Below are 9,616 nucleotides of genomic sequence, written 5' to 3'. Positions count from 1 at the left end.
ATCTTGGGCCCTTGTATGTCATCTTGAAGTGAGTGAAAATGTTTGATCTGGCCGGACTGTGTTTCAAAACTGGGCCCGTTGTATGTATTTTGAAGTGTTTGAAAATGTTAAGGTGGCCGGACTGTGCTTCAAAACTGGGCCCGTTGTATTTTGAAGTGAGTGAAAATGTTCAAGCCCAGTTTTGGATCACAGTATGGCCAAATTAACATTTTCAAACACTTCAAAATACATACAGGCTTGGGAACTTTCAGGCTTTGCCTTGGCAACAGAGGTCTTCAGTTATGTTCTTGTCCTTGTTGGTCTGTTGTTCTACTGTTTGCTGCCTGCTTAACTTTGCTTGTTTCCTGGTTTGTTCTACTGTCTGGTGCCTGCCCAAGACTCTGCTTGATTCCTGATGATTTACTATTGATTGCTGCCAGCCTACAGACTCTGTGTGGTTCCTGGTTTCCCTGCTGCTTTGCTGCCTGCCGGTAAGACTCTGCTTGATTCATATTCTCCTGCTTCTGCTTAGTGCTTCTGCTTCAGTCCGGCCTGTGCCCGACTGTCTGTGATATGCCTTGCCTCCAGTTTGGGTGATTTCCCTGCCGCTGCTGCTCCTCAGCAGTGGCCCAAGGGCTCACTTTTCCTCAGCAGCGTGACACCAGCCACCCTTTGTATGTATTTTCAAGTATGTGAAAACGTTAAGGTGGCCAGACTGCATTCCAAAACTGGGCCCGTTTTGTGTACTTTGAAGTGTTTGAAAATGTTAATGTGGCCGAACTGTGTTTCAAAACTGGGCCCGTTGTATTTTGAAGTGAGTGAAAATGTTCAAGCCCAGTTTTGGATCACAGTATGGCCAAATTAACATTTTCAAACACTTCAAATACATACAACGGCCTGCGTTGTGGAGCACAGTCCAGCCAGATCAAACATTTTCACTCCAAAATACGTACAACGTCCCAGTTTTGGAACACAGTCCGGCCACCTTAACAGTTTCAAACACTTCAAAATATATACAAACTGGCCAGACTGTGTTCCACAACTTGGCCCGTTGTATTTGGAAGTGTTTGAAAATGTTAAGGTGACCGGATTGCGTTCCAAATCTTGGGCCCTTGTATGTCATTTTGAAGTGAGTGAAAATGTTTGATGTGGCCGGACTGTGCTCCCATATTAGGCCCTTGTATGTATTTTGAAGTGAGTGAAAATGTTGGATCTGGCCGGACTGTGCTCCAAAACTGGAGCCGTTGTATGTATTTTGAAGTGAGTGAAAATGTTAAGGTGGCCGGACTGTGCTTCAAAACTGGGCCCGAACATTTTCACTCACTTCAAAATACATACAACAGGCCAGTTTTGGAACGCAGTCCGGCCTCCTTAACATTTTCAAACACTTCAAAATACATACAAGGTGGCTGGACTGCATTCCAAATCTTGGGCCCTTGTATGTCATCTTGAAGTGAGTGAAAATGTTTGATCTGGCCGGACTGTGTTTCAAAACTGGGCCCGTTGTATGTATTTTGAAGTGTTTGAAAATGTTAAGGTGGCCGGACTGTGCTTCAAAACTGGGCCCGAACATTTTCACTCATTTCAAAATACATACAATGGCTCAGTTTTGGAGTACAATCCAGCCACCTTAACATTTTCAAACACTTCAAAATACATACAAGGTGGCTGGACTGCATTCCAAAACTGGGGACATAGTATGTATTTTGAAGTGTTTGAAAATGTTAAGGAGGCCGGACTGTGCTTCAAAACTGGGCCCGAACATTTTCACTCACTTCAAAATATACAACGGCCCAGTTTGAGTACAATCCGGCCACCCTTTGTATGTATTTTCAAGTATGTGAAAATGTTAAGGTGGCCGGATTGCGTTCCACAACTGGGGCCGTTGTATGTATTTTGAAGTGTTTGAAAATGTTAAGGTGGCTGGACTGCGTTCCAAAACTGGGCCCTTCTATGCCATTTTGAAGTGAATAAAAAAAGATTTAACAAGTTGGCCGGACTGCGCTCCAAAACGGGGCCCAAACATTTTCACTCCAAAATACTTACAACGGCTCAAGTTGTGGAACACAGTCCGGGCAGCTTGTTAAAACCATTTTTACAGACTTCAAAATACATATAACGGGCCCAGTTTTGGAGCGCAGTCCGGCCACCTTAACAGTTTCAAACACTTCAAAATACATACAAGGTGGCCGGACTGCCCTCCAAAACTGGGGCCGTTGTATGTCCGTTGTATGTATTTTGAAGTGTGTGAAAATGTTTGATCTGGCTGGACTGTGCTCCAAAACTGGGGCCGTTGTATGTATTTTGAAGTGTTTTGAAAATGTTAAGGTGGCCGGACTGTGCTCTAAAACTGGGCCGGAACATTTTCACTCACTTCAAAATACATACAACGGGCCAGTTTTGGAACGCAGTCCGGCCTCCTTAACATTTTCAAACACTTCCAAATAAATACAACGGGTCAAGTTTTGGAACGCAGTCCAGCCACCTTGTATGCATTTTGAAGTGTTTTAAATGTTAAGGAGGCCAGACTGCGTTCCAAAACTGGCCCGTTGTATGTATTTTGAAGTGTTTGAAAATGTTAAGGTGGCCAGACTGTGCTTCAAAACTGGGCCCGAACATTTTCACTCACTTCAAAATACATATAACGGGCCCAGTTTTGGAGCACAGTCCGGCCACCTTAACAGTTTCAAACACTTCAAAATACATACAAGGTGGCTGGACTGCGTTTCAAAACAGGGGCCGTTGTATGTATTTGGAAGTGTTTGAAAATGTTAAGGTGGCCGGACTGTGCTTCAAAACTGGGCCCGAACATTTTCACTCACTTCAAAATACATACAACAGGCCCAGTTTTGGAGCGTAGTCTGGCCAGATCAAACATTTTCACTCACTTCAAAGTACATACAAGGTGGCCGGACTGCGCTCCAGAACTGGGCCTGTTGTATGTATTTTGAATTGAGTGAAAATGTTTGGGCGCATGTCACGGTTGTTCCCTCCCCTCCCCCCCCCCCCCCCCCCCCCCCCCCAAGTTTCATGCTCTCATTCATCTCGCCACCTGGTGGCTGCGATGGACTGTTTGCTGTTTCCCATGTTCCGGAACACACAACACACAGTTTATATAAATGTCAATAATATATTACAAGTTGCTTGGGGTGAGAACCTTAAACATTCAGATGAAAGTAAATACTCATAAAGGTAGTCTCCTTTGATATGACAGTTGTAATAGCGATGAAACTACCAACCAATTGTGTTGAGGAAAAGGCCTCGAAACCTCTTGACACTATAAAACATAAAGATCACTCGGGGTTGGGCTCTCATCATGGGCCAGAAAAACCTCATCAAACCAATTTCAAGAAGCTTTAAACTTAAACACACTTAGCTTGGTTGGAGTGAATCTCTGTGCTCTCATCTGTCTCTTAGTCCGTGTGTTGAAAGTTTAAAGCTTCTTAAAATTGGTTTGATGAGGTTCTTCTGGCCCATGATGAGAAAGCCCAACCCCAAGTGACCTTTATGTTTTAGTGTCACGGGGTTTCTCGAGGCCTTCTCCTCATCACAATTGGTTGGTAGTTTCATCGCTATTACAACTGTCATATCAAAGGAGACTACCTTTATGAGTATTTACTTTCATCTGAATGTTTAAGGTTCTCACCCCAAGCAACTTGTAGTAATATTGGCATATATTATATAAACTGTGTGTTCTGGAACATGGGAAACAGCAGACAGTCCATCGCAGCCACCAGCTGGCAAGATGAATGAGCATGAAATGGGGCACAACCGTGACAGCCAGACTGTGCTCCAAAACTGGGCTCGAACATTTTCACTCACTTCAAAATACATACAAGGTGGCCGGACTGCGCTACACAACTGGGCCTGTTGTATGTATTCTGAAGTAAGTGAAAATGTTCGGGCCCAGTTCGGCTGTCACGGTTGTGCCCGTTTCATGCTCTCATTCATCTGGCCAGCTAGTGGCTGCGATGGACTGTGTTTGCTGTTTCCCATGTTCCAGAACACACAGTTTATATAATATGTCAATAATAATATATTGACATATGTTATATTACAAGTTGCTTGGGGTGAGAACCTTAAACATTCAGATGAAAGTAAATACTCATAAAGGTACTCTCCTTTGATATGACAATTGTAATAGCGATGAAACTACCAACCAATTGTGATGAGGAAAAGGCCTCGAGAAACCCCGTGACACTATAAAACATAAAGGTCACTCGGGGTTGGGCTTTCTCATCATGGGCCAGAAAAACCTCATCCAATTTCAAGAAGCTTTAAACTTTAAACACACGGACTAAGAGACAGATGAGAGCACAGAGATTCACTTCCAACCAAGCTAAGTGTGTTTAAAGTTTAAAGCTTGTTGAAATTGGTTTGACGTTTTTCTGGCCCATGATGAGAGAGCCCAACCCTGAGTGACCTTTTATGTTTCATAGTGTCACAGGGTTTCGAGGCCTTTTCCTCATCACAATTGGTTGGTAGTTTCATCGCTATTACAACTGTCATATCAAAGGAGACTACCTTTATGAGTATTTACTTTAATCTGAATGTTTAAGGTTCTCACCCCAAGCAACTTGTAATAAATATATTGACATATATTATAAACTGTGTTCTGGAACATGGGAAACAGCAAACAGACAGTCCATTGCAGCCACCAGCTGGCGAGATGAACGAGAGCATGAAATGGGGGCACAACCGTGACAGCCGGACTGTGCTTCAAAACTGGGCCCGAATATTTTCACTCACTTCAAAATACATACAAGGTGGCTGGACTGCGCTACACACCTGGGCCCGTTGTATTTTGAAGTGAGTGAAAATGTTCGGGCCTACTTTTGAAGCACAGTCCGGCTGTCACGGTTGTGCCACTGTTTCATGCTCTCATTCATCTCGCCAGCTGGTGCCTGTGATGGACTGTCTGTTTGCTGTTTCCCATGTTCCAGAACACAGTTTATATAATATATGTCAATATTATTACAAGTTGCTTGGGGTGAGAACCTTAAACATTCAGATTAAAGTAAATACTCATAAAGGTACTCTCCTTTGATATGACAGTTGTAATAGCGATGAAACTACCAACCAATTGTGATGAGGAGAAGGCCTCGAAACCCCGTGACACTATAAAACATAAAGGTCACTCGGGGTTGGCCTTTCTCATCATGGGCCAGAAAAACCTCATCAAACCAATTTCAACAAGCTTTAAACTTTAAACACACGGACTGAGAGACAGATGAGAGCACAGAGATTCACTTCCAACCAAGCTAAGTGTGTAAAGTTTTAAAGCTTGTTGAAATTGGTTTGAGGTTTTTCTGGCCCATGATGAGAGAGCCCAACCCCGAGTGATCTTTGTTTTATAGTGTCACAGGGTTTCGAGGCCTTTTCCTCATCACAATTGGTTGGTAGTTTCATCGCTATTACAACTGTCATATCAAAGGAGACTACCTTTATGAGTATTTACTTTAATCTGAATGTTTAAGGTTCTCACCCCAAGCAACTTGTAATAAATATATTGACATATATTATAAACTGTGTGTTCTGGAACATGGGAAACAGCAAACAGACAGTCCATTGCAGCCACCAGCTGGCGAGATGAACGAGAGCATGAAATGGGGGCACAGCCGGACTGTGCTTCAAAACTGGGCCCGAATATTTTCACTCACTTCAAAATACATACAAGGTGGCTGGACTGCGCTACACACCTGGGCCCGTTGTATTTTGAAGTGAGTGAAAATGTTCGGGCCTACTTTTGAAGCACAGTCCGGCTGTCACGGTTGTGCCACTGTTTCATGCTCTCATTCATCTCGCCAGCTGGTGCCTGTGATGGACTGTCTGTTTGCTGTTTCCCATGTTCCAGAACACAGTTTATATAATATATGTCAATATTATTACAAGTTGCTTGGGGTGAGAACCTTAAATATTCAGATGAAAGTAAATACTCATAAAGGTACTCTCCTTTGATATGACAGTTGTAATAGCGATGAAACTACCAACCAATTGTGATGAGGAGAAGGCCTCGAAACCCCGTGACACTATAAAACATAAAGGTCACTCGGGGGTTGCCTTTCTCATCATGGGCCAGAAAAACCTCATCAAACCAATTTCAACAAGCTTTAAACTTTAAACACACGGACTGAGAGACAGATGAGAGCACAGAGATTCACTTCCAACCCAAGCTAAGTGTGTAAAGTTTTAAAGCTTGTTGAAATTGGTTTGAGGTTTTTCTGGCCCATGATGAGAGAGCCCAACCCCGAGTGATCTTTGTTTTATAGTGTCACAGGGTTCGAGGCCTTTTCCTCATCACAATTGGTGGTAGTTTCATCGCTATTACAACTGTCATATCAAAGGAGACTACCTTTATGAGTAATATACTTTGCTGGAAACCTCCCCATCTCTCCCTCTCCCCTGCTACTCCTTGTGTCATGGTCTGTAATGAATATTGCATTGCATCCCTGTTTTTTTCCCCCCTTCCCTACTGAGCACCACACTGTCCCCCACTCCCAATGCCATGTATCCCCTCCTGGGGCAAGAGCCCATGGATGATGCGCTCAGTGGGGGGTCAGGTTAGCAGTGGATTGTGCCGTGGGGTTGGCACCGGCCTTCTCCTCACATCTTGCCTCAGCCGGCGCCACTTTCGCTTGCAGTCCTCCACATCTCCGCCACAGTGGAAGACTGCATTGAGTCTGTCTCTGGTTCCCACCAATAATAGAGAGAAGGGGGGCTAAGAGGACCGGCCATATAAGAATGAGATGGGCGGGTCTCAGATGGCCACGCTTTCCACCTCATGTGTCGCCCCGCTTGGTTCCATCCTTTTTTATGTGGTGAATCTGTCCCCTTTTATGAAGTGCCCACCCATTCTCAGGTTGTTGGGGGTGTGGGGAGGGGGGAGGGGGAAGCACATTCTTCAACACAGTCCTACAATCCTCCATAGTTATGGAACAACAACACTTCTAAATTCTAGCCTGCAAACTATTTTCAAGGTGGCCACCGGTACTGAGGGTTTATGGTTACAGTTCCTAATCCAAATTACCTGCAGGTGGCTACAACCTGGTGGCTGGAGTGGTGTAGTGGTTAGAGCAGCAGTCTTGCAATCCAGAGTTGCTGCTCCTTGTGATATTGGGCAAGTCACTTAACCCTCCATTGCCTCAGGTGCAAAGTTAGAGCCCTCCTGGGACTCAGAAATATCCAGAGTACCTAGTCACCTTGAGCTACTACTGAAAGAAAAATATTTCCCCTAGCCAGTGCCTTTCTGTACCTGTTGTATTATATTGCAATTGTGATGAAGTAAACATCCATCTAATGCTTTTACCATTGCTTTCCCTTTTCTCCTCACCACTATATACCACAGTGCTCAATGTGAAAAGATGACCCGGCTGTTTGTAACTCCTTCCTGGCCCCCACCAATGTGGTTTGGTTGTGGGTAAGTGTGTCTGGTGATCAGAGAGCAAACATCGTCTAGGCGCTACCTACGGTTATCTGCAATTTTGTACTTGGGCAGCTCACTAGTGCCACACATCACACACATGTACCTAAGTTTCTCTGTCACAGTTCACCTGTCATGCAATCCATATTGCTGCCTCCTCTCACCTCACATCAACCCCAGCATTTGATAATATGTAGTGCACAAAGTAGAGACACACGCCCTGTTATGTTATATTTTGTGACTTCTGAAATATATGAAAAATATTAGCCTTCTAAGTACGTATATTGCCATACTGGGGAAAGATCAAAAGGTCCATCGAGCCCAGCATCCTGTTTCCAACAGTGGCCAATCCAGGTCAAAATACCCGGCAAGATCCCAAATATGTACAAAACATTTTATACTGTCCAATTCCCCCCCCCCCCTCCCCACCAAATGTCCCTCAATGATGGGCATGTCCTCTCTGGCTGTGTGCAGCAGGCTAATGAGCAGCACCAGGAGCAGCCTCACTAGCCTGCCACATTGCTCCCATCTCCTGCCTCATTGCTGACAGACACCTCCTGCGGTAACTGGTTTTGCCCATCAACCAGTTGCTGCAGGAGGCGCAGTGCATGGCTCCACACGAGGCCGGCTGTGACGCGGGGGCCTACGTGCGGAGTTTCTCTTCAAGTGTGCGAACTTTATACACAATATATTTCTCCTAGCTGCGTGTTCCGCAAGTACAGTGTATGTAGTTGTGGACATCCAGATACAGGGAAAATATAAGGAACGTTGAAAAGTATCAAGTACAGTAACATATTTCTCAAAACTACCGTATTCTTCGTATACTTTGGCCGGCCCTGATTTTGCCAGTTTGAACCGCGATAATGGAATGTCTCCAGTCCTCCGGGACCACTCCAGACTCTAAGGGGGCATTGAGGAGATCAGACAACAGAGCCGCCAAAACTTCCACGAGTTCTTTGAGCATCCTCGGATGTATTCTGTCATGCCCCATCACTTACCCTCCCTTGGCTTATCTTTTTCCCAACTTTTCAGTTTGCTGTTAAGTCATTTGAAATATTTGCAAAGTTTTCATGTGCCTTTAATTTTAGAATTTGGTAGTGTTGATGGTGGGAAAACCCTTGAAGGTCTGAGACTGCTTTTCTTGTCTTTTTGTTTAGGGTTCCTGATCAACCAGAATGTGAATTTGATCATTGGATTGGTCTGAAAAAAGAAAAGGAGCAGCCATGGAAATGGTCCAGTGGATCTGAATTAAATAATATGCAAGTCTTGGTCTTACTGTTTACTTAAATGTGGTGTGGGTAGGGTTTGAGATTTCTCTGGTTCATGGGTGTAAAATGTTAGTGACTTTGTGCTGACACACGGTGGCAAACATTTTTGTCTGCGGAAAAGGCCTTGGAACAGCTTTCTCATGGTTTGACATTTTCACTTGATTTCCCAACTCAGTTCTTGAGTGCGTACGTAGGGTGTTATGTTTTTATTAGTCCCTTGCATTGATTTTTTGTGTGTATTAGTCCCTTGCATTGATTTTTTTTTGTGTGTATTTGTTGCAGGTTTAACATTTCAGAGGAACCCGGCTGTGCCTACCTGGATAACTTGAGCCTCTGTAATGGAGAAGTTTGTGCTTGACGTTCTGCCTCTGTCTGCCTATGTGTTATCATGAACTAATTGATATAGTAAATGATATACTGACTTTTACAGATAGTACTGAGTTGTACTAAACGGAATAAAAACATGCTTAAGGATGCTGAGACTCTCTGCCTGACTGTATGTACCTGGACCTCCTGGTTTCTGGCGAAGATGATTTATTTAAAGACGTGATAATTTGGATAATACAGAAAACAGCGAAGCTCCTAATCAAGACTTTACTGTACCTGGGATGTTTCTCAAGCTGGTCCTGGAGTACCCCAGCCAGGTTTTCAGGATAACCACAATGAGCTGCCCTTCAGTCTCCATCACAATTTTGTTAGAATATTTACAAAAAAAAACACAACCAGGATATCTTGACAGCTGTACTTTTATTTGTTTAAATAATTTGTTTATTGCATTTGTATCCCTTATTTTAATCCTTTACACCTATCTCACTCGTGTAGGCTAAAGCCTGTGGTGGAGTGATGCAAATTAAAGCCATCTTAGGTGGAGACTGGCTTCAGTTTGTGACATCATGCCATCTGTTATTGCTTGACTATTGAAGCTGGTGCTGCAGGTCCCATAATGCAT

General features: G+C 43.9%; 1 long non-coding RNA gene across 1 annotated transcript; it reads left to right on the top strand.

Moving 5' to 3' along the window:
- Positions 1-354: 354 nt before the first annotated feature.
- Positions 355-8,600, top strand: LOC115457628. Its single transcript, XR_003939986.1, has 3 exons — positions 355-470; positions 7,325-7,396; positions 8,557-8,600. It is a non-coding gene; the product is annotated as an uncharacterized LOC115457628 (long non-coding RNA).
- The last annotated feature ends 1,016 nt before the right edge of the window (positions 8,601-9,616 follow it).

This window comes from Microcaecilia unicolor, chromosome 14 (genome assembly GCF_901765095.1).
Source record: "Microcaecilia unicolor chromosome 14, aMicUni1.1, whole genome shotgun sequence".
Classification (NCBI taxonomy): domain Eukaryota; kingdom Metazoa; phylum Chordata; class Amphibia; order Gymnophiona; family Siphonopidae; genus Microcaecilia; species Microcaecilia unicolor.
This window is presented reverse-complemented; position numbering and strand designations above follow the sequence as displayed.